The sequence below is a fragment of the Mauremys mutica genome, chromosome 24, assembly GCF_020497125.1.
Source record: "Mauremys mutica isolate MM-2020 ecotype Southern chromosome 24, ASM2049712v1, whole genome shotgun sequence".
In the NCBI taxonomy this organism is placed as follows: domain Eukaryota; kingdom Metazoa; phylum Chordata; order Testudines; family Geoemydidae; genus Mauremys; species Mauremys mutica.
In genome coordinates, this window is record NC_059095.1 from 14,034,248 (window position 1) to 14,060,843 (window position 26,596).

Consider the following 26,596-nt stretch of genomic DNA (forward strand, 5'->3'; position numbering starts at 1 on the left):
GTCATTGGCCAGGGTTCATTTCAGGCTGAGGGACTATGCTCTAGGACATTGAACGATCCTCATCTCCTGGGGAAGGTATTTATCTCTCCTGGGAAGTGGTGGGGTGCTGTCCCTGCAAACTCCCAGTGCTAGAAGCACTCTCAGCACATGACACTAGCACTAATAACATCCTGAGAACAGGACTCCTAGCAAGCCTGAACTGGAACCTTCTCCTTCTGGTGCGTCTGAGACATTGTGTGACTTGCAGTTGGTATTTGGAGGCTGGCAGGGGAAGCACATCATGCATAATATATTGAAAACAGTCTCACAAAGGTTTGAAAATATTCCTTTCAAGAGCAGGCAGCCACTCTTGGAGCTGGAGTCTTTTTTTGTTTTGTTTTGTTCTTTTTAAAAAGCTCTTTCAACAGAACACTTGATGTAAGGAGAGAGGAGCATCCCTGAGTACTTTGATGGCATGAGGAAGAATTGTGCTGTTAAGAGGCCTTAGTCTGGGGTAATTTACTAATACGGCGATTACCCTGCAAAGCCTTTGTTTCTAATGGTGAACTTCACCTGCCTCTTCTCTCGTTAGCAGGTGAGGGGTTTTCTGGCTAGTTTCAGAAGAGTTGAGAGAAGCAGGAGGGGTCAGAATTGGTTAAATTCCTAGGCTCTGGCATGGAAACACTTTTACTCCTGGGATTTGTACAGCGCTCTGGAATTTGGCTCAGAGCCCTAATAAATCCTTGTCCAGGGCTCAAAAACAACCAAGCATCCTGCTTACTGAAGAGATCCTGTGCTAATTCCACCTGTCCTGAGGTCCTGGCATAACGAGCTGCTCAGTTGTGCTCTCCCCCAGTGATGAAGCGTGACTGCACTGCCCACGTCACCGTGCTGTAACATGGGCAGTGTAGACATATACCCTTAGTTTTCTGGTTGCACTCCAGCCCATACTTGACATGAAGTTGTTTTTGTCTGAATTGGTCGGTTGCTTCATTAGCCTAGTTCTGGACTGTTTCCCACAGGCTGTTCTGCAATTGTTTGCAAAGTCAGCAGAGCACAAAACTCTTCCCCCTCCTGTGAGGATGAGATGATTTTGCCCAAGGTATGCCAGAGGCCGTTAGCACTAGAGAACGGGCACTTACTGTAGTCTTAAGTCTTAATAGCTCTTAGATGTCTTCCCTGCCTCTTCTCTCGTTAGGAAACCTTACAGCTAGGAAACCTTAATGGGGTTACCGTGTAATCTAAAGTATCTTGATTCTCCCCCATGCCAATCCCTTACACTTCTGAAATTTAGTGTGATTAGAAAGCACTGCAGGTGCCTGCTCTTGGAGTGCTAGACAAAGGAATTCAAAGGCAGCTTTCTGATACTCAGACCTGGAGCAGCTAGAACAAACCTTTAAATAAGCTGTACAGTAGTGCGGGCTATTACTACACTTTCTTGACATGAAAAAATTGAGCTCAGCTTAGCTGCAGCATAACTCCCTAGGAGTCCCTGGCATAACCTCATTAGCTCCATATCCCAAAATTGTAGTGCAAGGAAAAACAAGAAGGGGTACACTTCTGTCACTTGTCTGCAGTGGGGGCATTTGCATGTCAGTGAGAGCAAAATTTGTCTCATAAATTAAAACTCCTTTTTACAGAAAGCTGCCTGTTCAAGGAAGCAAACAGGTTCTGTGGGAGTTAAAGTTAAATCTTCACAAAGCTTGTTCTCCAAGTCCCTACTTCACCCAGACACTGCAAACAGTGTTAGCTTTCAAAACTTAGCTAAAACTAACTTCAAAAACAACTTCCACCATCAAATGTGGATGGTCTGGTTGTTGTGTCCATTTTGAAGGTCCCTGCTGACTTTAAATTTATTTCTGTCTTGGATGGTGCCATGATAGCAGCATCTTTTACTAATTAAATAACTAGCTAATCGCTGTCTATTGAAGCTGTTTTGGAGAGGAGGCAGAAGACCAAAATTAACCAACACCCAATGTTTGTCATTGAACACATGCACAGTGGAACCTCATTACATTGGCTCATCCTATTCTGATCAGGGTTTTCTCGTTAAATCTTGCATTCATTTCTGTCACATGGGGAAGTCTCAGTAACTGCCTACATGTCTGAGTTCAGTGACAGATAGGAGCTCAGCCGGTCTTTATGGAGTTCATCTCTGATGTGCAAAGCAAGCAAGTGTGGTCCAGGGGAAAGTTTAAATCACTAAAATTGTTATTGCAAAACTCCACAATGACTCTGCTCTAATTGTTGAATTCCTTTATTAAAAGGACTCTGTGTGTGTCTGCTGTAGAAGTGTTTGCTGAGGGGAAAGGAATATGATTTCCTTTCTTTCCACCCCCCACAGCTCATCAGAGCTATATCAGAGGGAGCTGACTATATGTGGTGCCTCTACAGAACCCCCAGCCTGTGGGAAAAGACCTAGTATCTTTGTCCATTTTAAAAAAAAAAAGAGCAAAGTGGGAAATGCATATGAATCAAGAGGTATCTTCACACTGCAAGACAACTGGAATTGTTAGGCTGCTGTCTGATTTTGAGGACAGGTCCATGCCTTTGCTATTTGAATAGGTCACTCATTAAAAGAAGCCAACTTGCTTTGAAAAATCTGCTTCTCTGTTTGGCCAGTAATATTTTGATTTCTGTGTGCTAGCCCTGTGGGCACAGAGTGCTGTCATGGCCTTGATCTATCAGTGGTGTGAAACGGAGCCCATCTGTGATAGGAGAGTCTCCATTCTGAGCGTCAAGGAAGAATACCTTCCTTAGACATTTTGATCTCAGTAGAAAAATACAAACCTAATAAGGTATTTCATAGGCACCTACTGAGGCCTTCGTGCCCCAGTAAAGGAATTTACACTAATTAAGGACCTTGCTCTTTTTAAAGAGGCAAAAATCAGGCAATTTGGAGTGAAGGCTGAAATTGTCCTTCTCTGGTCTCCAGCCTGTTAGGGCTGAGCTTGGATTCTCATGGCTTCTAGAGCAGACCTTTAACAGGACTGTAATGTAGAATTTTGTAGTTCAGAATGATGATCAGTGGGGTATTTCCAAATGTGATTCCAAGGCTGCTTCATTACAGTTATTTACACTATCATCAGTTTTTGGTAGAGTGTAGTCTGTCGGGCTTTGTGGGCTACCACACTGGACCTTTATGCAACTGGGAAGAGGTTCCTGTCACTTACTTTTATTCATGGTTAATGTGTTCAGTTAAGTGCAATTCACTTTGTAAATATATATATGCATCACTTGATTTTTGTGCATGGTTATTATGTATTGTGGCTATAAAGATTGCCAAACCAAATTGTGTGTGTAAATTATTTTGTTCTTAGAATAAGATGGGAATCTGTTGTCTTTGGAACTGGCAGGGTAACAGGACTGAACTACCAGAATTGAGGTTAACAGATATCACATTGGAGGGGATGTCTGATTAGTCGGTGGTGCGGAGTCAAGGGGAGTTCACAGCACAGAGCTATTCAGGACATTCCTCGAGAAGCCATTGGACTGACCCTTATCCCTTGGAGCAGTGGGAGCCCACCACTCCCCTTCCAGCTGAGCCTTTGGAACCTCTTATGATCCCTTCTCACTCAGCCTGCCCAGTGGGGCTGCTGAACAATACCAGACACTCCAGCTCAGTGAGGAACTGAGCATGTTAACATCCAGTGGGGACCTGGTGTGGGTAAGGGGGAATCCAGCTAGAAGTGGGCAGAGCCATGAAGTCACCGGGAAGGTGTTCTCTGTCCTTTGAATTACTGGAGCTGAACAAGTGTAATCTTCTTGTGGTTACTTTTTAGTTGGTTCTGCAGCAGCAGCAATGATTTCACACACACTGTGTGTATTTTATACAGAGCTATTGTAATGTCATTGAGAATCTGCCTTGAACAGGGCCTGCCTGGGGATTTTATGCTCTTTTCTACCCCCTGCACTTTTTTTTTTTTTTTTGAGGGCCTGAAAGCTTAGAGCCTTTTTGGGCTTGTTTTGAGCGAGGGTATTGTCACACACACATTGATCCTAGCCCTTTGCTTCTCCAAAATCTGTGTGTGTCAACGTCTTGTGGCCAAAACCAGACCTTTAGCTTATCCAAATCTGGGCAGGTCTTTATGAAGTGCTGCCTGATGTAGTGGAGGGCTCCCAGTTTGTCCTCAAAATGCCAGTTAATGAATTCTCTGCTCCTGCCCTCTACCCAGCCTCATTCCCCAGTATGCACATCAATTAGCTTTGTCCTTCCACCCCTCTCATTTGCCCCAGACCGTCACCAAGGGTACTCACCCAGTCCCATGTCAACTTTGTCTGCATATACAGCCCTGATATGGAACCTGTTGCCCTCAAGCACACCTGTAGGCTTCCAGCAGCTGTGAAGATGCTTCACCCCCTGGGAGGGTGGGGGCAGTCTCAGGGTTCTTTGTGCAGGTCTCCCAGATCTGAGGGGGTGGTCAGCTCTAACAGGGGGCTGTGGCTTCAGCCTCCCAGGCCTGGTCCCATGCAGTGAGGGAAGAGAGCTGCCAGCTCCTAGTGGTTACTGCTTCCCCTTTCTGAAAGTGGCTTTGGCTGGGCTTTCCCCTCCCCTATACCAAATTTCTGTGGGCCCCTGACGGGGCATGCTCTATCAGGCTCAGGCAGTAGCTGCCACTGGTTGCTCTTCCTCCGGAAGTAGGGAAAACAGCCCCTCGAGGTGGTTCCCCCGGGGCAAGTCTGAAAGCTGCAGGAAGGGCTGGAGCTCTATGAGGCACAAGACAGACTGTAGTAGGGGCCAAAATCACAAGAGTTAATGATAAAGAATTCCATATCTTGCTGCATTCTGAATGCACAAAGTCCCTTTAACTGCCAGTCTTCCTTCCTGGTTTTAAGACCAAAGTAATTTGAATTTCCTTGAGTGTCTTTCCTTTTCCAGTTCCATTGTTATAACAAAAATGGAAACTCAGAAGTTGGATAGTCCCCCTGTTAATAAAAAGATTGCTTCTATCATTTTGTCGTGAGCTAATTTCTTAGCAAAACTTGTGGTCATCTTGCATATGGTTAAGTGAAATCTTACATTAGGAATGTGTAATTTAAAAACTAAAGGTCAGGGCAGCAGAGAGATTAGCAGTAGCTATAGTCGGATCTTAGTTGGGGCAGGGGACCAGGGAGCCATAACCTCATCACTTTTAAAAGGGGGGGCTATGCCCTCACACTTTTTACCATCCGTAAAGGCGAGCGATGGGGGGGAAGGGGGTGAAGAGGAGCAAGTGGGGGCAGGGCCTCAGGGGAAGGGGTGGTGCAGGGGTACAGGGCCATGGTGCAGGCACTGATGACCTCCCCACTTTTAGGGAGCTTCCATTGCTCCTGATCTGAGTTGCATGGCTGGCTAATGTAGCAACAGTCAGCCATAGCATGCGAGCTGCCCAGGGCTGTTCTGATGGGTGTAGAGACAAAGCTATGTTCAGTTCCAACTGATCCGAACAAGGTTCATAAATCCCTGCCTTGCCACTTGCCCTGTACTAGAAATGCCCCCTTATGCATCCATCCTGTGCCCCGAATGAGGCAGTGGGGTGCAGGGGGAAGTATGTGATCATGTAACTGCAGGACTGTATCACAATGCAACACACAATGGGGCAAAACATATGTAATTTCCTACTTCTCCTCATCCCACCCTTCTTTTAAAGGAGAAAGGTAAAATCATGCAATTGTAACTGTCCCTGCCTTCAAGTATATGTCCTACCATAGGCTGTGTATGTGCCCCTGTGCTCTCAATTGGAGATTGTAAACAGCAGCATCCATGCCTCTGTAGAGCAGCACCTTATGCTCCCATGCAAGAACATATAAGCAGCATGGAGCTTCTGCCCCTCCAGTTCCTTCTCAACCAGCTGTGGCTCAAGATGGAACAACTGCATTGTCTGCTGCTGTGATCCTCAAAGCACCCCAATATCAGCTGGCACACAGTTGTCTTGCTATTACATGCCACCTTTTGGGTATATATCACTGGAAAACTAATAACTCACTGATAATTAATATTTTCTCATGATGTAAATATGGTAACTCAAAGGACCTAAATATATGCTGGAAATGTTATCAAAATATATTTGGCAAGCAGCCCCCAGGACATCCCTGTTCCTGACAAAGGAGTGTAGTTCCACCTGCTTGAATGTGTTTCTGATATAAATTAAGAAAGGTGTGACAAAGAAAAGCACATTTACATGCAGGAGAAACAAAGTCATCAGGAGAGCAAGTGGGGAAAGATGACCACTTAACAATCTTGATAGGGGATGGAAACTCCACCCCGAGGAAGCCTTGCTGCCCCTGGATGCAGAGTCAATGATTTTGGAAAGATACAAGGGGGGGGGGGGAGCAATTGTAGCCTTCACCAGAGGAGACAAAGGCACCCAGCACTCAGAGCTCTGTGGAGGGTCAGGGCCAGAGTCTAGTCAGCCAGGCTGGAAAGGAAACTTAGTGAGAAACATCTTTGAGCAGTCAGGGTTTAGGCTTAGCGGTGTATTTTTACTTCCGTTTTCTTGTCACCCTTTCTATCTTCATTCCTTATACCTGGTATCAGTTAAACCTCTCACTTTTTGTTTAATAAATTTGTTTTACTTCTACTATAAATCAGTTCAGTACTTTGATTAAAAGAATGTGTGTTAATGCCACTTAAGGTAATAAGCTGCTAGGTACTGTCTCTTTAAGGGAACAACAAATGAATAACTTCTGTAAGCATTCAGCAATAGAGCTGAACTCTACTGGGCAGAAGATTTGGGGGAAATTTGGGACTGGGAGGTTGTGACGTTCCCCTCTGGTGTTATCTGGACCGGTGATCTGCTAGGTCATTCCAATCCTTGACTCAGAGCCAGCCTTACCCTGGTCTGCTGTGAGAACCCCGCTCCTGGGCTGTTCACGCACAGCCTCTGGCATGTAAGCTGCTCCCAGGTATTTGCAACTGAATGACACTAGCCAATATCTCCGGCCTCAGACGCAACCCTCGGAATGTCCATCTTGCAGTGTCCAGTTATGCCTGGCACTCTAGTTGTCTCCGTTGTCTGAAACACTCACGTCCCATTGAAGTGTAAAGTCTGTGTGGAGTTCAAAGGCAGGTCTTGTTAGAGAGGTTAGGCTGAAGCTCCTCTTAGTGGAACACTCCCTAGTCCAATAGGGGCCACTCACTTGCACCCCCGAACATTGGCCTCAATCTCTCAGGCTACTCTGCTGACTTCTGGAGCCTCAGAGGTGGTTCCAGAGATGAAGATCTCTAAAAGGAAGAAGCCCATCTCATCTACCAGAGACTCTAGAAAGTGGGATATGTCACCTCATCAAGCTGACTCTTGGGAGACCTCACATCCCATAATGGGTCCCACTGAGGCTCCAGCTGATGCCAGTACCAAAGCTTTTGTACCATCTAAGAAGTCCTAATCAGAAAAGCCTTCAGCTAAGCAGCACCAAGAAGCCCCTATCTCAGTAGCATCTCATCTTTTGGCACCAAGATGCATCTAAAACTGGAGACCATCCAGATTGGCACTTGGCTATTCCCCCCACCCCCAGTACCATCTTTGGAGCATCAATGCACCTGAACACATGCTGCTGGCTGTGCATGCTCTGCTAATCAGCTGGGTAGCATTTGAATCTCTCCTGGGCAGCCACGCAAGCACACAGCTTACAGGGAACACAGCCCCGACCCAGCAGCCTGGGCTCCCAAAGCCTCCAGCCAGCACTTTCACCAGCATACATATAGGTAGGGACACACCCAGCTGCAGTTACATGCAGGCTCTCTGACTAGCCTCTGCATAGGAAGGCTACAGCCAAGACAACTCCCAGCTCCCCAGGTACACACCCCCTCCGGAGTATAACCCCAAAATGATACCCTCTTGCACTGCACAGGGAACTGTACAGCATAAGGTCATGAAGTTCGTCCCCTCCCTCAATGTGGAGAGGAATATGCAATAGCCTTTGCCCCTTGAGTTATGATTCCCATATACTTCACTTCAACTCACTGGTTTAGATAAAGCAAAAAAAAAAGTTTATTAACTACAAAAGATAGATTTTAAGTGATTATAAGTGCCAGCAAGCTGTCGTGTTGTCGGTGAGGACGGACACGCAGCGACCTTGGAGTTGGGAGCAAAAGGTCTGGCACGCCAAGCGAACCGCTCGCTGGCAGGCCGAGCACGGCTTAAATCCTGGTGCCTTGGGCATGAGCCCGCACCGGGTTGGGAAAAAGAATCATGATTTGGAGCATTCAACAGCAGAGTCAAAGGAGAGAATTAGTTCAGGAGTGGGTGGATCGGCTTATGTGGCCTGCATCTTGCAGGAGGTCAGACTAGATGATCATACTGGTCCCTTCTGATCTTGAATTCTATGATTCTACATCAACAAGCAGGTCAGAGCATGTTCCTCCCAGCTTTGCACGGAAGCGATGCAACTGTGGGACTTTTGCATAGCCCACTCCATCCATCTAGTAGCATCGTTTCTCCCGGGAGTGCAGAACACACTGGCAGACCGCCTCAGCAGGTCTTTCCTCTCCCACGAGTGGTCGTTTCGTCCCGATGTGGTGCACACAACTTTCCAGAGGTGGGGTTTTCCCCGGATAGACCTTTTTGCCTCCAGAGAGAACAGGAAATGCCATCTGTTCTGCTCTTACCAGGGCACCTCCCAGGGCTCCCTCTCGGATGCATTCCTCCTCCCATGGAAGGATCGCCTGCTGTATGCCTTCCCTCCCTTCCCCCTCATACACCGGGTACTGCTCAAGCTCCGGAGGGACAGGGCCCACCTCATTCTCATTGCTCCGGCGTGGCCGAGACAGCACTGGTACACCCTGCTGTTCGACCTCTCAGTAGCGGATCCTATTCCCCTCCCGCTATGGCCGGACCTCATAACGCAGGACTTCGGCAGGCTTCGCCACCCGGACCTGCAGTCCCTCCACCTGATGGCTTGGCTCCTGCATGGCTAACCAGAGCAGAGCGGAACTGTTCCGCTGTAGTGCAGCAGGTGCTGCTAGAGAGCAGAAAACCTTCCACTCGGTCGACCTACCTCGCTAAGTGGAAGCGTTTCACGCTCTGGTGCAGTCAGAAAGGTCTCAACCCTCTCCTGATCCCTATTCCCAAGATCCTGGACTATCTCTGGTCCCTCAAAGAGCAAGGCCTCGCGATCTCCTCCTTGAAAGTGCACCTGGCGGCAATTTCCGCCTTTAGGCCCAGCATAGGGGAACGTTCCATCTTCTCCAATCACATGGCTTCCCGTTTTCTAAAGGGGCTAGAACGCTTATACCCTCTGGTACGGCGCTCAACTCCTACCTGGGATTTGAACTTGGTCTTAGCCAAGCTTATGGGAGCCCCCTTTGAGCCCTTGGCCACGTGTTCCCTTCTCTACTTGTCCTGGAAAATGGCCTTCCTCGTCGCTATTACTTCGGCGAGACGAGTCTCTGAGCTTCGTGCCCAAACGGCTGACCCGCCGTATACTATCTTCCATAAGGACAAAGTGCAGCTTCGGCCACATCCCACCTTCCTGCCTAAGGTGGTGTCGGCTTTCCATGTGAACCAGGACATCTTCCTCCCGGTCGTCTTCCCGAAGCCGCACGCATCCCGTAGGGAACAACAGCTTCATAGCCTCGACGTGCGTAGGGCCCTTGCTTTTTACATAGACCGAACGAAGCCTTTCCGCCGTTCGCCCCAGCTCTTTGTGGTGGTAGCAGATCGCATGAAGGGCATGCCAGTCTCTTCCCAGCGGATTTCGGCCTGGGTGATGTCATGTATCAAGACATGCTACGACCTCGCTCAGGTTCCAGCTGGTTATCTCTCCGCTCACTCTACAAGAGCGCAAGCCTCTTCTGCCGCCTTCCTGGCCCATGTCCCCATTCAGGACATCTGTCGGGCAGCAACCTGGTCTTCCGTTCACACCTTTGCTTCCCACTACGCATTGGTGCAACAGTCCAGAGACGATGCAGCCTTTGGCTCAGCAGTCTTACACTCTGCCATGTCTCACTCCGACCCCACCGCCTAGGTAAGGCTTGGGAATCACCTAACTGGAATGCATTGGAGCAATCACTCGAAGAAGAAAAGACGGTTACTCACCGTAGTAACTGTTGTTCTTCGAGATGTGTTGCTCCTATCCATTCCAGACCCGCCCTCCTTCCCCACTGTCGGAGTAGCCGGCAAGAAGGAACTGAGGAGCGGACGGGTCGGCTGGGGTATATATCTAGCGCTATAGCGGTGCCACTCCAGGGGGCGCCCAGCTGACCCACCGAGTGTTGCTAGGGTAAAAATCTTCCGACGAGCCGTGCACGCGGCGCGCACACACCTAACTGGAATGGATAGGAGCAACACATCTCGAAGAACAACAGTTACAACGGTGAGTAACCGTCTTTTATTGCCTGCATGCACTTCATGATAACCAACTGCCACTATTTCACCCACTTGCAAGTGGGCAGATAAAAATTGTTACATTCCGGCCAAGGTAATGGAGTACTACTTTTCCTATCCCAGCCCCAACTCCCTGGTTATGGACACAATCAATGAAAGGAATCGTCAAGCATGCTCCAGATCCTCTCTGTTCAACAGAGAGTCCAGATGCCTAGATCTCCTGGGTAGGAACTGTTATGTGTTGTTGGCTCTTCAATTTTGAGTCATAAATTACCAGGGCTTGATAGCAAAATATGATTTTAATAGCTGTTCATTGTTCACTTATTTTATTGAACATTTGCCAGAAGACCAAAACAAATATTTTCAGCCTCTCATTTTGGAGGGTCCCTTAATCACCAAAGCTACCCTACAGGTCGCTCTTGATGCTGCTGACATGGCTTCTTGTCCTTAGCCACCACAGTGGTTATGCAGTGAGAATACTGGATCTAGAGCTCTGGCCTCCTGAAGGAGGTGTAAAACACTGAGAGGACTTCTCCTTTGAAGGGCCCAAATTCTTCAGCAGTGACATGGATTCCTGGCCCCACTCCCTTAAAATCTCAAGGGCAACATTGTGGTTCCTGGGAATATATGTGCTTCCAACAAAGAGACATTTCAGCAAATCTGAAAGAGGTACAGTAGTCTGGAAAGGTTGAGAGCCACTGCTCTAAGAGACCATTTTGATAATCTCATCAAGGGCCTTAAACAGCCTCTACTGCACAATTCTGCTGTCTCCCCCCCTTTTGGAGACTGCCTGTCCCACTTACTACCTACCTGGGAATATATCACCTCAGACAAGTACATGCTGGAGGTGGTCACTAGGGGATACTCCATTCATTCCCACTCTATTCTCCCCTCCCAACTCCCTCACTGTCCCTCATCAGGGACCCTTCTCATGAGGATCTCCTAAAGCAGGAAGTCTAGTCCTTCTTGCATTTTGGGGTGATGGAGCTGGTTCCCCCCAAATTGTCCAAAGATGGTTCTGTTCCAAATGCTTCCTGATTCACAAAAGAAAGAGCAGCTGAAGGCTGATATATGATCTCAGAAATTTGAACACCTATGTCTTATTGCAGTACTTCAGGATGGTAACACTAGCCACCATAATCTCATCCCTAGATCCAGGGGACTGGTTTGTCTCCTTTGACCTTCAGGACATCTACTTTCATATTGCTAGTGTCCTCTCCCACAAACACTTTCTATGCTTTAGAATTGAGAACTTTCTATTACACCAATATCGTGTCCTCCCCTTTGGGCGCTCTGCAGTGAGGGTTTTCAGCAGTAGTGGCTCACTTGCATCAGTGGGGCATCACAGTCTTTCCATATCTGGATGGCTCACTTCTCTGGGGCTGCTCCACCCAAGAGACTCAGTCTCTATTTCAGTCCCTGGGCTTTTGCATCAATCTAAGGAAGTCTACACTATCATAGAATATCAGGGTTGGAAGGGACCTCAGGAGGGCATCCAGTTCAACCCCTTGATCAAAGCAGGACCAATCCCCAGACAGATTTTTACCGCAGTTCCCTAAATGGCCCCCTCAAGGATTGAACTCTCAACGCTAGGTTTAGCAGGCCAATGCTCAAACCACTGAGCTATCCCTCCTCCTCCCTAAAACAAGTTGGGGAAGCTACATGGGTAATAGAAACCAGTGCTTCAGGTAGGGCTTGAACTCATAACCCCAGCAGTATTCCCCTGTGCACTAACCAGTTGCACCACTGTCCAGTGGCTAGACTTCATCAGAGCCACCCTAGTCTCCCCATCCACCAGGCTTATCTCCCCAAGGAAAGATTCTTCACTATGACCAGCCTGATCTCTACTCTAAAGCACAGCCTCATACAACTGCAAGGGCCTGCCTAGAACTCCTGGGCCATATGTTGTCATCCATATTTGTTACACCGCATGTGAGACTGCGCCTCAGACGTCGTCAGGCTGGGGCAAGGACTATGTAGACCCCAAATAGGCAGGGTCTTTCCAAACTAATCACAGAGCCTGGGCTGGTGCTAGACTCTCTCAGGTGGTGGAAAGACCCACTGAAGGTTTGTGGGGGAGCCCATTTTCACATCCTCCACCTTCAAAAATTCTCATGACAGATGCCTCTCTCCAGGGTGGATGGGCCAATCTACAAGAAGTCACAGCAGAGGGCAAATGGTCCCCCAAGAGATTGTTCCCTAACAGCATCCTAGAACTAAGGGCAGTCCACTATACCTGTCAGCACTTCCTTCATGACATACAGGGCCACTCTTGCTGGACAACGAAGAAACTATATAAACCATCAAAAGGGAGCAAGATCTCTCAGTCCTTATGCACAGAGTCACTGAGACTATAGAACTCATGCATCCCTCATCACATTGATCATCTACTCAGCCTTCAGAACACAATTACAGATTGCAAGAGCAGGCATTTCCATCAGGACCATGAGTGGGAGCTCAATGACTGTCTTCCAGAGCATTTACCAAACCCGGAGCCTCACACATGTATACCTCTTTGCAACATCAACCAGTGAGAAATAGTTAAACTATTCTGCTAACATTCAGTCACTTCTCTGCTCCCTCAGAGGATGTGGCTGCAACTCCTTGGGAGATGTTCTGCTAATATGCTGGCCCCGCTCTACACGTACCCACCTAGACCTCTCATCTTCAAAACTTTGCTTAGACTGAGACAAGGAGCGAGTGTTAACCTCATAGCACCTTAATGGCCAAAAAAGTGCAGTACCTGGACCTCCTTCACCTCTGTGTGGCAACCCCTCTCAGTCATCCCTTCAGGCACCCTGAACCATCCCGACCCCCCGACCGGCTCCCCAGAGGTTCTCGGGCACAGAGTTAAACGTTCAGTCCGTTCTCTTGTCCAGACAGGAATGTTCCGTGGTGGGTAAGTTTTGCGACCCCAAACCGTCCCTGGGTTTGGGTTTGGGTTCGGGGGCTGGCGGAGGCAGAGGCCGCGGTGGAGGTGACGGCTCAGCCCCAGCTGGTCCGCATTGCCTGGGCCTCAAGCCCGGCCTGGCTGCAGCCCGAGGGCCCCGGCGTGGGCCTAGCCAGGGCCCCCAGACCCAGCTCCGACCGGCCTCCCCAGGGCTCCCCGAGGCAGCCCCTCCCCCAGCAGTGGGGGCGGGGCTAGGGGGCGGAGGAGAGGGAGGGGTTCACGCCCTGCCCCAGCTCTAGGCCCCGCCTCCTCCAGCCCGGTACGGGGCCGAGCCTGACCTGTCCCCGCCACTCGGCAGCCTGCGCGTCCGTGGCCACATTACGCCCTTCCCCAGGCTGCTAGTAGCTGGTGGCTATGTCCATCAAGGTAATACCATGACGTCTAGAGTCGGTTCTGGCAGACGATTGGGCGAGATGTCTATCCGTCTGTGTAATCCCGTGCGCTGATTGGCTGGTAATGGTGTGGGCGGGGCTATCCGCGTGCGCTGCTCCATCCGCCGTGACAGCGGGAGGGAGGCAGTAGGCGGCGCCCGGCGGCCGCTGGAGCCGGGATATGGGGCGGGCCAGGCCCCGCTGAGACTCAGCCCGGGGCGCCGGGACCGGCGGGTGTCGTGCGATAGGCCCGGGCGGGTGCTGCTGGGACGGTGAGGGGGGCGCTCCAGGCGGGCGGTGCGTGGCTGCGATGGGCGGGGGGAGCCCGGGGAGGGGTGACGGGGCTGAGGGGGACCTGGCGTTGCTGGGGAGCGGAGGGGATTCGGGGGAGCAGCGGCAGGAGCGGAGGGAAGCCGGGGGCACAGGGGAAGCGGGGTGGGGTTGAGCGGGATCTGGGGGCTGGCGGCCTAGGGAGCTAACAGCTGCCCTCAGAGGATGGGGGCTTGATCGGGACCATCTTCCCTGCGTAGGCGGGGAATGCTGGGGGCGAGGGCTGGCTGGGGGCGGGCTGCCCCGGGGGGCTCTGGACTGGTGCTGGAGAAGCGGCTCCCATTCCCCCCACTGCCCGAGGTGCTGCGCCGGCCCAGGGGAGCTGGGAGGGACAGTGTCAAGTCAGTTAGTGTCTAAGCTGGATACTTCTTGCCCTGAACCCCCCTAGGCTGGGGCAGGTGCTCTGGGGCAAGGGACAGGAGCTGGTGCCTCACATTGCCCTGAGGTTGCTAGGCTGTCAGTCTGTCTAGTTGCCCAGTGAAATTTGGGATTCCTATCTGCCTCTTAGAGTGTCTAATTGTTTCTTTCTAGCTGTAGTTGTTCCCCCATCCATTTCAGGGTCTGGTCTTTTGTCTTTAATGCTGACAGTGGTACTTGGTCTGATTTTAACGTGCCCACCTTTGCCAGGCTGGATAAGCTTTCACACCTCTCCTCTTCCAAGCATCTACAAAGTAAATAGTGAGATGTCTTAAGTATATTTAGTTCCATGATTAAAATATGTAATATAATAATGCTTAGCTCTTAATTTCCTTTTTCATTAGCTCTCAAAGCACTTCACAGTCCTTAATGTATTTCTCCTGCCAATATCCTTGTGAGGTAGGGAAGTAAAAGCCATAGGTTTCTCCAAGATTAACATTTAGATTAGACCTTTTGATTTCTGTCATCCAGTGTTGTGTTGTCTTTCTGTTTTTTTGTTTGTTTGTTTTTATTCTAGGACAGTTGGGGGGGAGGGGGTAGGACCTTGTTTTCTTAGTACTCAAGTGAGCTCCAGCATAGTCAGAATTCAATTGAGTGCTCTCACAAACTTCTCTGGGGTTCTGTCCCCAAATACAGTAAGATTCATCTTGAGTTCTCCATAGTGGACTCTGCTCTTCAGCTCTAGTCTGGGATCAGTGTGAGCAAGCCTCCCTTTGTCCAGGTGTTGATTTCACATAGGCAGTGTGACACCTGGTGGTGTCCAGTCAATACAGTTTGCTGAGGAGATGCAAGGCTGGGTGGTTTTGGTATGTTGTTGGCAATTGAGCCTATGTTACTTGCAACTTATCCATGAAACTTATCATATTGAAGGGGAAAGAGGCAGGAGCAGCACTGATTTCTGCAGATCTGTGCATGTGAATGCTCTTGGGGATGGGGAGCAGCTATGCTCTCGGGCCAGTTCAGGAGGAATTATTGCATCAGTGACAATGCTGCACCATCCGCTCAGGATAGGTCTTGTAAGGTCAGCAGCATCTTGTAATTGACTGCCTTGAACACTGCAAAGAGACTGAATAGTATCAGTGTTGAGGTTTTTTCTCTTTCAGTTGCCATAAAGAGGTTGTTGACTAGATTTTAGGGCTTGTCTCTGTGTCGCATCATGGGTTGAAACCTGATTGTGGAGAGTCCATGTCAGCATGGCTCAATGGGGAAGGTTGGAGACAAGATTGGCTTTTTAAGACCTGGTGGACTGTTGCATTCTCCAGGTTGCCTTCTCTCAAGGAGTTGTAATTTCCATTGTATGGCTCCATTGTTGTTCACTGACTTTCTCTACTTGGAAGAGGCAAGGATCTGTTTCAGAAATAGTGTCCAGATGTGTTTCAGAGCACCCTAAGGCATGTATATGTATAGTGGTACTGAGTTCATTCAGAATTGTCAGGATGGATATTGCTCTATATTCTGGTCTGATCCTCTTATCTTGTCCTCCAAGATCTCAGATTTTAAAAATCTAACACCCCGAGCGAAGACCTTATCTACACTAGCACTTTTGTCAGCAAAACTTTTGTTGGCCAGGGGTGTGAAAAAACACACCCCTGACTGACAAGTTTCACGACAAAAGTGCCGGTGTGGACCAGCAAGTTTCCAGTTTAGAACTAGCCCTTGTGCCACAAGGGGGTGGCATTTAGGAGATACCATCCCACTTTTCCACCCCCATTCAAGAAGGAACTAAATCCAAGGGGCCAGCAATGCGCATGGGTGTATTGAAGCCTGGCCAAAGGAGAATCCAGTTTAAGGAGTCCAGGGGAGCTCAGAGAGCAGCACAGTCATATTTTAGTATTTGCTCACTTTATATTGAGTGGTGTCTTATTTTGGCATCTCGGATGGGCAGAGCTTGGAAGAAGACTGCCACACTTTAACTTACGTTGCTCATGGGTGTGGAATTTTCACTCCCTGAGAGACCTAGCTAAGCCAATGTAACTTTTCTCTGTAGCCCACCACTTTTCTAAAATAAAATCTGAGATTCTGGAGGACAATTTAATATTAGGGGGGACATAACAGTTTTCAAGTATATAAAAGGTTGTTACAAGAAGGAGGGTGAAAATTTTTTCCCCTTAACCTCTGAGGATAGGACAGGAAGCAGTGGTCTTAAATTGCAGCAAGGGAGGTTTAGGTTGGATGGTAGGAAAAACTTCCTAACTGTCAGGGGAGTTAAGCACTGGAACAAATGGTCGAGGGAGGTTGTGGAATCTCTGTCATGGGAGGCTTTTAAGATCAGATTAAACAAACTCATGTCAGGAATGGTCTAGTTATTACTTAGTCCTGCCTTGAGTGTAGGGGATTGGACTAGATGATCTGTTGAGGTCCTTTCCAGTCCTACACTTCTGTGATTCTGTGCTTGTTGTAATGAGGATTTTATTGAAAATAAACATTGGGACCTCTTGTGTTGTAGACCACATACTAGAAGACTTATCTGCTAGAAAAGACAGTTGAGCCCGCAGAGGTGTGTAGTCTAGCAATCTGAACAGAGCTGGAAATCCTGGTGTTCTGTCACCGACTTAGCCCTCTGTGGCTCAGTCTTCTCATCTGCAAAAAAAGGTCATCTACCACTTGGGCTGTTCAGAGACTTAATGTTTGTGGTCTTCAGAAGAGTGATACAAGTGCAAAGTATTGTGACTGACGGTAATCTACTACTTGTTAGTACAACTGTGTAGTCAGGCAACCTCAATATCCCTTCCTTAAGCTTTAACAATGAATCAAGTGGACTCTTCCCCCCCCCCCCCAAATCTTTCATGTAAACATCCTACAGAGAGGCGCTTATGACCTAATGGTGTTAGCCTCTTGTAGGGAAATGGAGATTACATATTACATGTTGAAAATGTAGCTTTTCCAGAATTAACATAATTCTAACAATTTCTATCCCCTCCTAGGAAGCCTTATGTTCCACTTCTTCAGCAGTGTATGAACTCTTAAAATCTGGGCCATCATGCACGACATGTTTAACACGAGGTTAATTAGCTTTTGAAAACAAGAATCAAATATTTTGTATCCGACACTATATTTTAAGGAGTAGGCCCTAGATATGCTTAAAAAGTGTTGAGAATCTTCAGTTCCCATTGAAGTCAGTGGGAGTTGAGGGTGCTCATCTCTTTCCGGGAGGCTTTCAACCCATTACACAAGTGGGCTCTTAATGATTTAATGTTGATACTGTATGTAACAAAGGTTTTGGAAGATAGTATAACATCCTCCTCTTCTCTTTCAGTCTGGTGTCACTGCATCATACTCATTTTTTGAACAAAGAAAGAACTTGGAAACTCATTCTTTGTTCTTTAATTTATGCAGACATAAATATTATGTTTGTATTTGAAAGGATTTTTCTTATAATTGGTTTTGTATGCCTGTTGTCTCCTCCTGTCTCTGTGGACTCATACTGAATCTCATTTGTCAGACTGTGTTGCTGTTGACTAATTGGTCAAGCTTACGAAAGTACAGAAACACATATGATTGTTTGTAGAACTACCTGTCACGGCTCAGTTTCGCCTTCCTCTGCAACATAGGACATGGTCACTTGCAGGTTTAGACTAGAGTAAATGGCTGGTTTTCTGTAACTTGAAGTCTTTAAACCATGATTTGAGGACTTTAGTAACTCAGACAGAGGTTTTAGGTCTATTACAGGAGTGGGCGGGTGAGGTTCTGTGCTTTGCAATGTGCAGGAGGTCAGACTAGATCAGTGGTCCCCAACGCGGTGTCCGCGGGCGCCATGGCATCTTAATGCGCCTGCATCCTGGACCCTGGAAGAGCACCCGCCGAAATGCTGCCGAATTTCAGCGGCATTTCGGCGGGGACGCCACTTGATGACGACACTTGTCTCCAACAACTGATGTCATCGAGAGGCGTCACCCCCGAATTTCGGCGGGGACGTCTCTCGATGACGCCGCTTGCCGTCGACAAGTGACGTCATCGAGAGGTGTTGCAGCCGAAATTCGGTGGCATTTCGGCGGGTGCTCCACTGCCGCAGTGGCGCCAGACGAAAAGGTTGGGGACCACTGGACTATATGATCATGATGGTTCCTTCTGACCTTAAAGTCTGAGTACAATTGCACCTATGTTCCCCCTCTTGTGGTCCCTTGAGGGCTCCCAGCTTCTCAGCCATCACCTCTCTCGGGCAGAGGCATCTCTCTCTCTCTCCTGACTAAGGTATTTCCAGTCTGCACAGTTCTCTGCCTAGATAGTAATTTCCCCAGCAAGCCAGACTGCTTAAACAGACCAGCATCTGTGCCTTGCTTTCTATCTGAAGGTTATGATCAGCTTTAGCTGCCAGCATCACAAGTTACCACACAGCTCTTTGTAGGCAAGCACATTTATTCTTAAGATGAAAGCATTGCAGTGAAAACCTATTAAAAACAATAAAAGAACCTACACCGATGTTAATAAGTTTACCAGAGATTATCCCCCAACTCCATCAAGGGCTCTGTTAGGAGTCAGTCCTTCAGGCCTGTGATGGGGTATACAAACCCCACACTGGGACAGAAGGGGTTAAAGAACAGTACTGGGCCTCATTAGCCTTGCTCCTCCAACTGTGCAGAGCACAGTCCAGCTGCAGACAGGGTTGAAAAGCCACCTCAGAAAGCTCTGGAGGCTGGGGAGGAGTACAGACCTACTCGGAAGGTCCCTGCCAAAAGGGTTGGAGATGCCTCCTTGAAGTACCTGGACTGTATGCTGAGCCTGGCTGGGACTGACTGTTTGGTTTCCTCTTCATTTTTCTATTTCCTATTTGCGACCAGAAGCGGAGAGACTCAGGGAGGGTAACTTAGAGGGTGTTCCTGGAGGTCGAATGCTGCCGACCCTCCTAAGGCCCTGGTTTGGAGTCCAGTGGAGTGGGTGGGCCTGGGCTCCCCTACCACTGCTCCACAACTGACTGGACGCTAACCACTAGGCATCCCAGCCCACCAACAATCCTATTACAAGTTCCTGCAAAGGGCTTTTTCTGTGATCACAAGTTCATAACAGCTCTAGCTCAGAACCAGTACAATCATGAATAGTTAAGTCTTCCCTTTATACATCTGATTGTTCATACACTTGGAATCTGTAAATCCATGTTGTAAGATTAGCAAGTACTCCATCCCAAGAGAACTTGTTTAGTATTGCTTTCCATCACCACTGTCCTCTGCTCCTTCTCCTCTTCTGTGTCCATTGCTCCAATGACAAACTTACAGCTGGATGATGGGTTTGTGACATCAGAGGCACTTCTTCCTCACAGGACAGCTCATTGGGTGGGGAGACTGGTTATTGGGTGGGTAGACTGCGAGATAAGAGGATTGCAACTGTTTTTTGAGGCCTGTTAGTCTGAACAGCTCTCCAACAACTCTTCTTATACACTTACGGGTTATGGACTTTCTAATGACTACCAGAGCAGAAAACCACTTTACCAGAATTTTATTAATTCAGACACATGTGACATGCAGACTCTACAGTATAGATACCATAGTAGAGATGTGATGGATTCTTCTCCCCCAGACTCCTCTGATCTTGTGTCCACTGGATACAGTGGACTGAACTGGAATGACACAGGAGAGATGGGGTCGTGGCTGTCAAAGGGAGCCACAGCAGGTACAAATGATGAAAGGAGTCTCTGATTCCTGTAGGTGCAGGAGACGGCTAAGCCATCTTTAGGATACATGCCATGTATGTGTATCCTAATCCAGATGTCACAGCATGCATGTACATGCTTGGGTAACTGTGTGGCTAAGCTTTTTTTTAAAAAGTATACACTTAAGGGGCTTTCCTGTTTTGTAAAGAATCAGTGTGCTCCTTGGCTGAACAAGCTCAGAGAATGAGATTGGCTGTTACTCAGTTCATGAGAGCATCCTCAGATTAATTAAATGCAAAACAAACCTGTTAATGAACACTAGTGTTGCACAGTTCAGAACTCATTTCAGGAAGTGCTAATGTTAAGGTTGAACATGAAACTGTAGCCTTCTGTTGTAACATTGTAACAATCTTCAGTTGCATGATCTCATGTTCTATCTTTATACTATCATATATGTGTATCGAAGTTCGTAGAAAAGATGCCACAGATCAAATCGGGTTCCCCTTGCTGGCAGCCCTCCAGATTGCTGTGAAGGGATCTACCATTGAATACTCATGTGTTTTTTAGCATCTGGAGTCTGAACAGAGCCCAGGCATTGTCCCTGTCTTGGGTCTCGGGGCACACACTTGGGATGCAGATCCCTTGTCTAGCGCCCCCATTCGGATAGCTTAGACCATGCGGTTCCTCGGTCCAGTCCCTGGAACCAGTGCTGATGCCTCAGACTTCTGGGAGAGGCTATGTTTAAGCTACAGGAGAACACCACCCAAAGGTGTGAGCCTTCTGTCTCTCTCCTCTTCAGGGGGGCTGGTGGTAGGTGTAACACTTAACATGCACAAAATTCTGTATAAAAGTGTCTAACACCATTGCTCTTTAATTAACAAATAAAGCATAAGAGAGTACAGATAATCTAGAAAACCTCAAACATCCTAAATGCAGTGCCCCTGGCTAGCTCATCCTTCCCTTGGGAGTCCTTGGAAGTCCTCTTTATTCAGAGGAGCAGCCTTCCGCTTTGGGCCCTACATGCAGCTCTTCTCTTCAGCCGTTTTCACAAGCTAAAGCTGAAGGAGCGTCCTGCCCTTTTTAACCTTCCAGGCCCTTTGTCAGGTGACCACCTGGTCAGTCCCAATAGGTGATCTCATTGCTAGGTGTGGTGGGCTGTACAACCCCCCTACTGGGCAACACAGAGTTAATAAACTAATGCATCAGGTATAATAGGCCAGGGAAGGCTAAGCTTCTCCCAAGCCAAGCCCTGGCCCTGCCCGCTCCCCAAAACTGGTGCCAGCTCAGCTCCAGCCAGATACCAGCAGGTGGTTGGGGCCAGTGAGCAGCCTGGCACTGGGGCCAGCAAGCAGACCAGGACTGTTCGGATGGGGCTTCTCCAGCCGTGGGCTCGGGGCTCTGGCAGGCTTTGGGGGGATCGGGCTTGGGCAGAAGGGACGGGGCTGCATGGCTAGCCTCCCCGAAGCAGGGGCTCATGCACTGTCCATGGCTAAGGGTACCCTACCCTGCCCTGCCAGTGCACCTGTGAGAGATGTCAGAATTAGAAGGAAGAGCTTAAAAGTGAGAAGCCCAGCCCAGTCAGTGGCACACTTGTGAGAAGAGTAGGTCTCCAGTCTTCAGCTCCTGGAGCAAGGGCTAACTAAAGATTAAAAACTGCTCAGCTGATCACTGCCTGGTGACCCCTCCCAGGAGGGAGGAAGGGAGGACCTGTTGTGGATCCACTTGTGATGCCTTTACACTAGCCAGTGAGCCTAGTTGGGAGAACTTGCCCACATCTGAGGGGCAATTGGTTTGTGTTTATTGACAACCCCTGGAAGGGGTGGACTATCTGGGGCTCAGCCCTCCCCCTGAGCCTCTTGAGACTGGGCAGGTATACAGGAACAGCCACTTACCCCCCCAGAGCAGAATGCTGGTGCAAAGGGACTTTGTACTGTACAATATGGTCCACTTGCTACTGATTTAAAAGTCATTGGCATATTCTTAAGAGGACAGATGTAAATAAATTGAAAACTAAATTCTTTCCAAGAAAGTTCTGACATAAAATTGGTTTACTTTGGTTACTATATTAAATAGTAGTTGTGTAAAGACTGATGTGTTAATGAAAGATGATTGGTACATGGCTTATGAAAAGTGTTAATATTGTAAGTTAATGGCAATTTCCTGTGTATGCTAACACTTAATACTGTTTGCTGCTTCTTATACAGCAGATGTAGCGTGACTTATGTTTTTCTGTGTACTGATAATTTTAAATTACCTTCAGTGAAGATGCTATACGAGTGTATTTAAAGAAAATGTAGGAAATATTGAATTCGAGAGCTAATATGTGATTGTGCAGTTTGTATCATGATACAAAGTGGAACTGAGGTAAGGTTTGTATGGACAACTTTAATATTAACTCTTTAAAATATAAATTTGTTATGCACTGTTAAGGTTGCAGGGTTAAAGTGTGTGTGAATGTATAGTTACGTTATAAAGATAAAGTTGAACTGATATCAGCGATTCAACTTCATGTGTGAAAAATACAGTATAATCATCCCAAGCTCACAGCACTTACTCTTGGAGTAATGAGTGAATTTCCATTCAGGAGCTCCACATGGCCCCCCCTGGCTCCCAAAAAATCTGCCACAAGTTGGCTTCCTGCTACTACCCTGCTCCCAAAGTTTCACACCATGATTCCAACTCCACCTCTCAGCTTTGAATTCCCATGGACTTTCTGAAGACCAGAGGACCTGCGGTGGATATTAGTGCATTAAATGGTGTCCCTAGCCTCTCTTTGCCAGAAGCTGGGAATGAGTAACAGGGGATGGATCACTTGATTGATCACCTGTTCTGTTCATTCCCTCTGGGGCATCTGGCACTGGCCACTGTTGGGAGACAGGATACTGGGCTAGATGGACCTTTGGTCTGACCCAGAAGGGCAGTTCTTATATTCTTATTAGTGCAGCACACAGCATCAAATATGGATCTTGTAAGGTCCAGAGTAGCTCCTGTCACCCCTTTAAAAATCTGCTATTGTGTGGCCAGGGAGGTTGATATGTTCTCCTACAGGTTTTTGTATATTGCCATTCCTAATATCTGACTTGTGTCCATTTATCCTTTTGCGTAGGGACTGTCCAGTTTGGCCAATGTACATAGCAGAGGGGCATTGCTGGCACATGATGGCGTATAACATTGGTGGATGTGCAGGTGAATGAACCGGTGATATTGTAACTGATCTGGTTAGGTCCTGTGAGGGTGTCGCTGGTGTAGATATGTGGGCAGAGTTGGCATCGAGGTTTCTTGCATGGATTGGTTCCTGAGTAAGAATTGTTACGGTGCGGTGTGTGGTTGTTGGTGAGAATATGCTTAAGGTTGGGGGGTTGTCTGTGGGCGAGGATTAGCCTGCCTCCCAAGGTCGGTGAAAGCAAGGGATCATTGTCCATTATTCATGAGACTCTAGTCTCTGAAGAAAGTCATTTATTCATGAATCAGAGGGGTAGCTGTGTTAGTCTGGACCAGACTCCAAAGAGAAACTGCTGAGCTTAAGTTCATTTGCAAATTTGACACCATCAACTCAGGATTAAACAAAGACTGTGAATGGCTAGCCAACTACAAAAGCAGTTTCTCCTCCCTTGGTGTTCACACCTCAATTGCTAGAAGAGGGCCTCACCCTCCCTGATTCAACTAACCTTGTTATCTCCAGACTGATTCTTGCCTGCATATTTATACCTGCCTCTGGAAATTTCCATTACATGCGTCCGACGAAGTGGGTATTCATCCACAAAAGCTTATGCTCCAATACATCTGTTAGTCTTTAAGGTGCCACAGGACTCTTTGTTGCTTTTTACAGATCCAGACTAACACAGCTACCCCTCTGATTCATGAATAAATGACTTTCTTCAGAATTTTCCATGGAAAACAATATAAAATTAAAATACTGTTGAGCCACGCCTTCCCCATTTTTAACTAACACATGACTCTATTTTTCCTGTGACAGAACAGTGACACTTCCATTTTTATTTTATTATTATTATTATTATTTTTGCCTGGGCAAACAAACACGTTTGTTCATAACTGGTATTTTAACTTTTGCAACACATCGACCATGTGTGAGACAAGTTTCAGGTGCAAATATGTCTCCGTCATTGTCTGTCCAACAATTGTTATGACTTTTGGTCCATCTAGCTCCGTGTCTTGTCTTCCACCAGTGGCCAAGTGTTTCCGAGGGAATGAGCAGAACAGTCAATCATCAAGTGATCCATCCCCTCCCAGTTTCTGGGAAATAGAGCCTAGGGACACTCAGAGCCTGGTATTGCATTCCTGACCATCCTAGCTAATTGCCATTGATGGACCTATCCTCCATGAGCTTATCTAGTTCTTTTTGGAACCCGGTTATAGTTTTGGCCTTCAGAACATCCCCTGGCAATGAGTTTCCACAGGTTGAATGTGCATTGTGTGAAGAAGTACTTCCTTTTGTTTGTTTTAAACCTGCTGCCTTTTAATTTCATTGGGTGACCCTTAGTTCTTGTGTTATGTGAAAGAGTAAATAACATTTCCTTATTAACTTTCTCCACACCTGTCGTGATTTTATAGATCTCTATCATATCCCCACTTAGTCATCTCTTTTTCAAGATGAACAGTCCCAAACTTTTTAATCTCTCCTCATACAGAAGCTGTTCCATACCCCTAATAATGTTTGTTGCCCTTTTCTGTACCTTTTCCAATTCTAATATATCTTTTTTTGAGATGTGGTGACCAGAGTGGCACTCAGTATTCAAGGTGTGGGCATCCCATGGATTTATATGGAGGCACTATGATGATAGGCATGGACTCCATGGGTGCTCTGGAGCTGGAGCACCCACGGGGAAAAATTAGTGGGTGCTCTGCACCCACCAGCAGCCAAGCTCCCCTCATGCATTTTGTGATTGCAGAGCCATTGGCCATTATCTTTGAAAACTCATGGCAAATAGGGGAGGTCCCGGATGACTGGAAAAAGGCTAATGTAGTGCCCATCTTTAAAAAGGGGTAGGAGGAGGATCCGGGGAACTACAGGCCAGTCAGTGTCACCTCAGTCCCTGGAAAAATCATAGAACAGGTCCTCAAGGAATCAATTCTGAAGCACTTCGAGGAGAGGAAAGTGATCAGGAACAGTCAGCATGGATTCACCAAGGGCAAGTCATGCCTGACTAACCTAATTGCCTTCTATGAGGAGATAACTGGGTCTGTGGATGAGGGGAAAGCAGTGGATGTGTAATTCCTTGACTTTAGCAAAGCTTTTGATACACAGTATTCTTGCCAGCAAGTTAAAGAAGTATGGGCTGGATGAATGGACTATAAGATGGATAGAAAGCTGGCTGGATCGTCAGGCTCAACGGGTAGTGATCAATGGCTCCATGTCTAGTTGGCAGCCGGTTTCAAGCAGAGTGCCCCAAGTGTCGGTCCTGGGGCCGGTTTTGTTCAATATCTTCATTCATGATCTGGAGGATAGCGTGGACTGCACTCTCAGCAAGTTTGCAGATGACACTAAACTGTGAGGAGTGGTAGATATGCTGGAGGGTAGGGATAGGATGCAGAGGGACCTAGACAAATTAGAGGATTGGGCCAAAAGAAACCTGATGAGGTTCAACAAGTACAAGTGCAGAGTCCTGCACTTAGGACGGAAGAATCCCATTCACTGTTGCAGACTAGGGACTGAACGGCTAGGAAGTAGTTCTGCAGAAAAGGACCTAGGGATTACAGTGGACGAGAAGCTGGATATGAATCAACAGTGTGCCCTTTTTGCCAAGAAGGCTAACGGCATTTTGGGCTGTATAAGTAGGGGCATTGCCAGCAGATCGAGGGACGTGCTCATTCCCCTCTATTCAACATTGGTGAGGCCTCATCTGGAGTACTGTGTCCAGTTTTGGGCCCCACACTACAAGAAGGATGTGGAAAAATTGGAAAGAGTCCAGCGGAAGGCAACAAAAATGATTAGGGGGCTGGAGCACATGACTTCTGAGGAGAGGCTGAGGGAGCTGCGATTGTTTAGTCTGCAGAAGAGAAGAATGAGGGGGGATTTGATAGCCGCTTTCAACTACCTGAAAGGGGGTTCCAAAGAGGATGGATCTAGACTGTTCTCAGTGGTACCTGATGACAGAACAAGGAGTAATGGTCTCACGTTGCAGTGAGGGAGATTTAGGTTGGATATTAGGAGGGTGGTGAAGCACTGGAATGGGTTACCTAGGGAGGTGATAGAATCTCCTTCCTTAAAAGTTTTTAAGGCCCTGGCTTGACAAAGCCCTGGCTGGGATGATTTAGTTGGGAATTGGTCCTGCTTTTGAGCAGGGGGTTGGACTAGATGACCTCCTGAGGTCCCTTCCAACCCTGATATTCTATGATTCTATGCCCCGCCCCACCTCCTCCCCCTCCCCTGAGCGCGCTGCGTCCCGACTCCTCTGCCTACCTCCCAGCACTTCCCGCCTGGCCGCCACCAAACAGCTGTTTGGCAGCGTTAGCACTCTCCAGGAGGGAGGGGAGAAGCGGGAACGTGGTGCGCTCAGGGGAGGAGGCAGAGAAGAGGCAGGACTGGGGCAGAGATTTGGGGAAGGAGTTGGAATAGGGGCAGGGAGGAGGCGGAGTTTGGGCGGGGACTTTGGGGAAGGGGTTGGAATGGGAGCAGGGCAGGGCCGGGGTAGGGCTAGGG

General features: G+C 48.0%; 1 protein-coding gene across 3 annotated transcripts in view; it reads left to right on the forward strand.

The window, feature by feature from the left end:
- The first annotated feature begins 13,736 nt into the window (after positions 1 to 13,736).
- MARCHF2 (membrane associated ring-CH-type finger 2) overlaps positions 13,737 to 26,596 on the forward strand; it is an 84,926-nt gene continuing 72,066 nt past the window's right edge. For all 3 annotated transcript variants that reach the window (XM_044998596.1, XM_044998595.1, XM_044998594.1), the window contains exon 1: positions 13,737 to 13,876. The gene's annotated coding sequence lies outside the window, so the exon portion shown is untranslated. The remainder of the gene's footprint in view (positions 13,877 to 26,596) is intronic.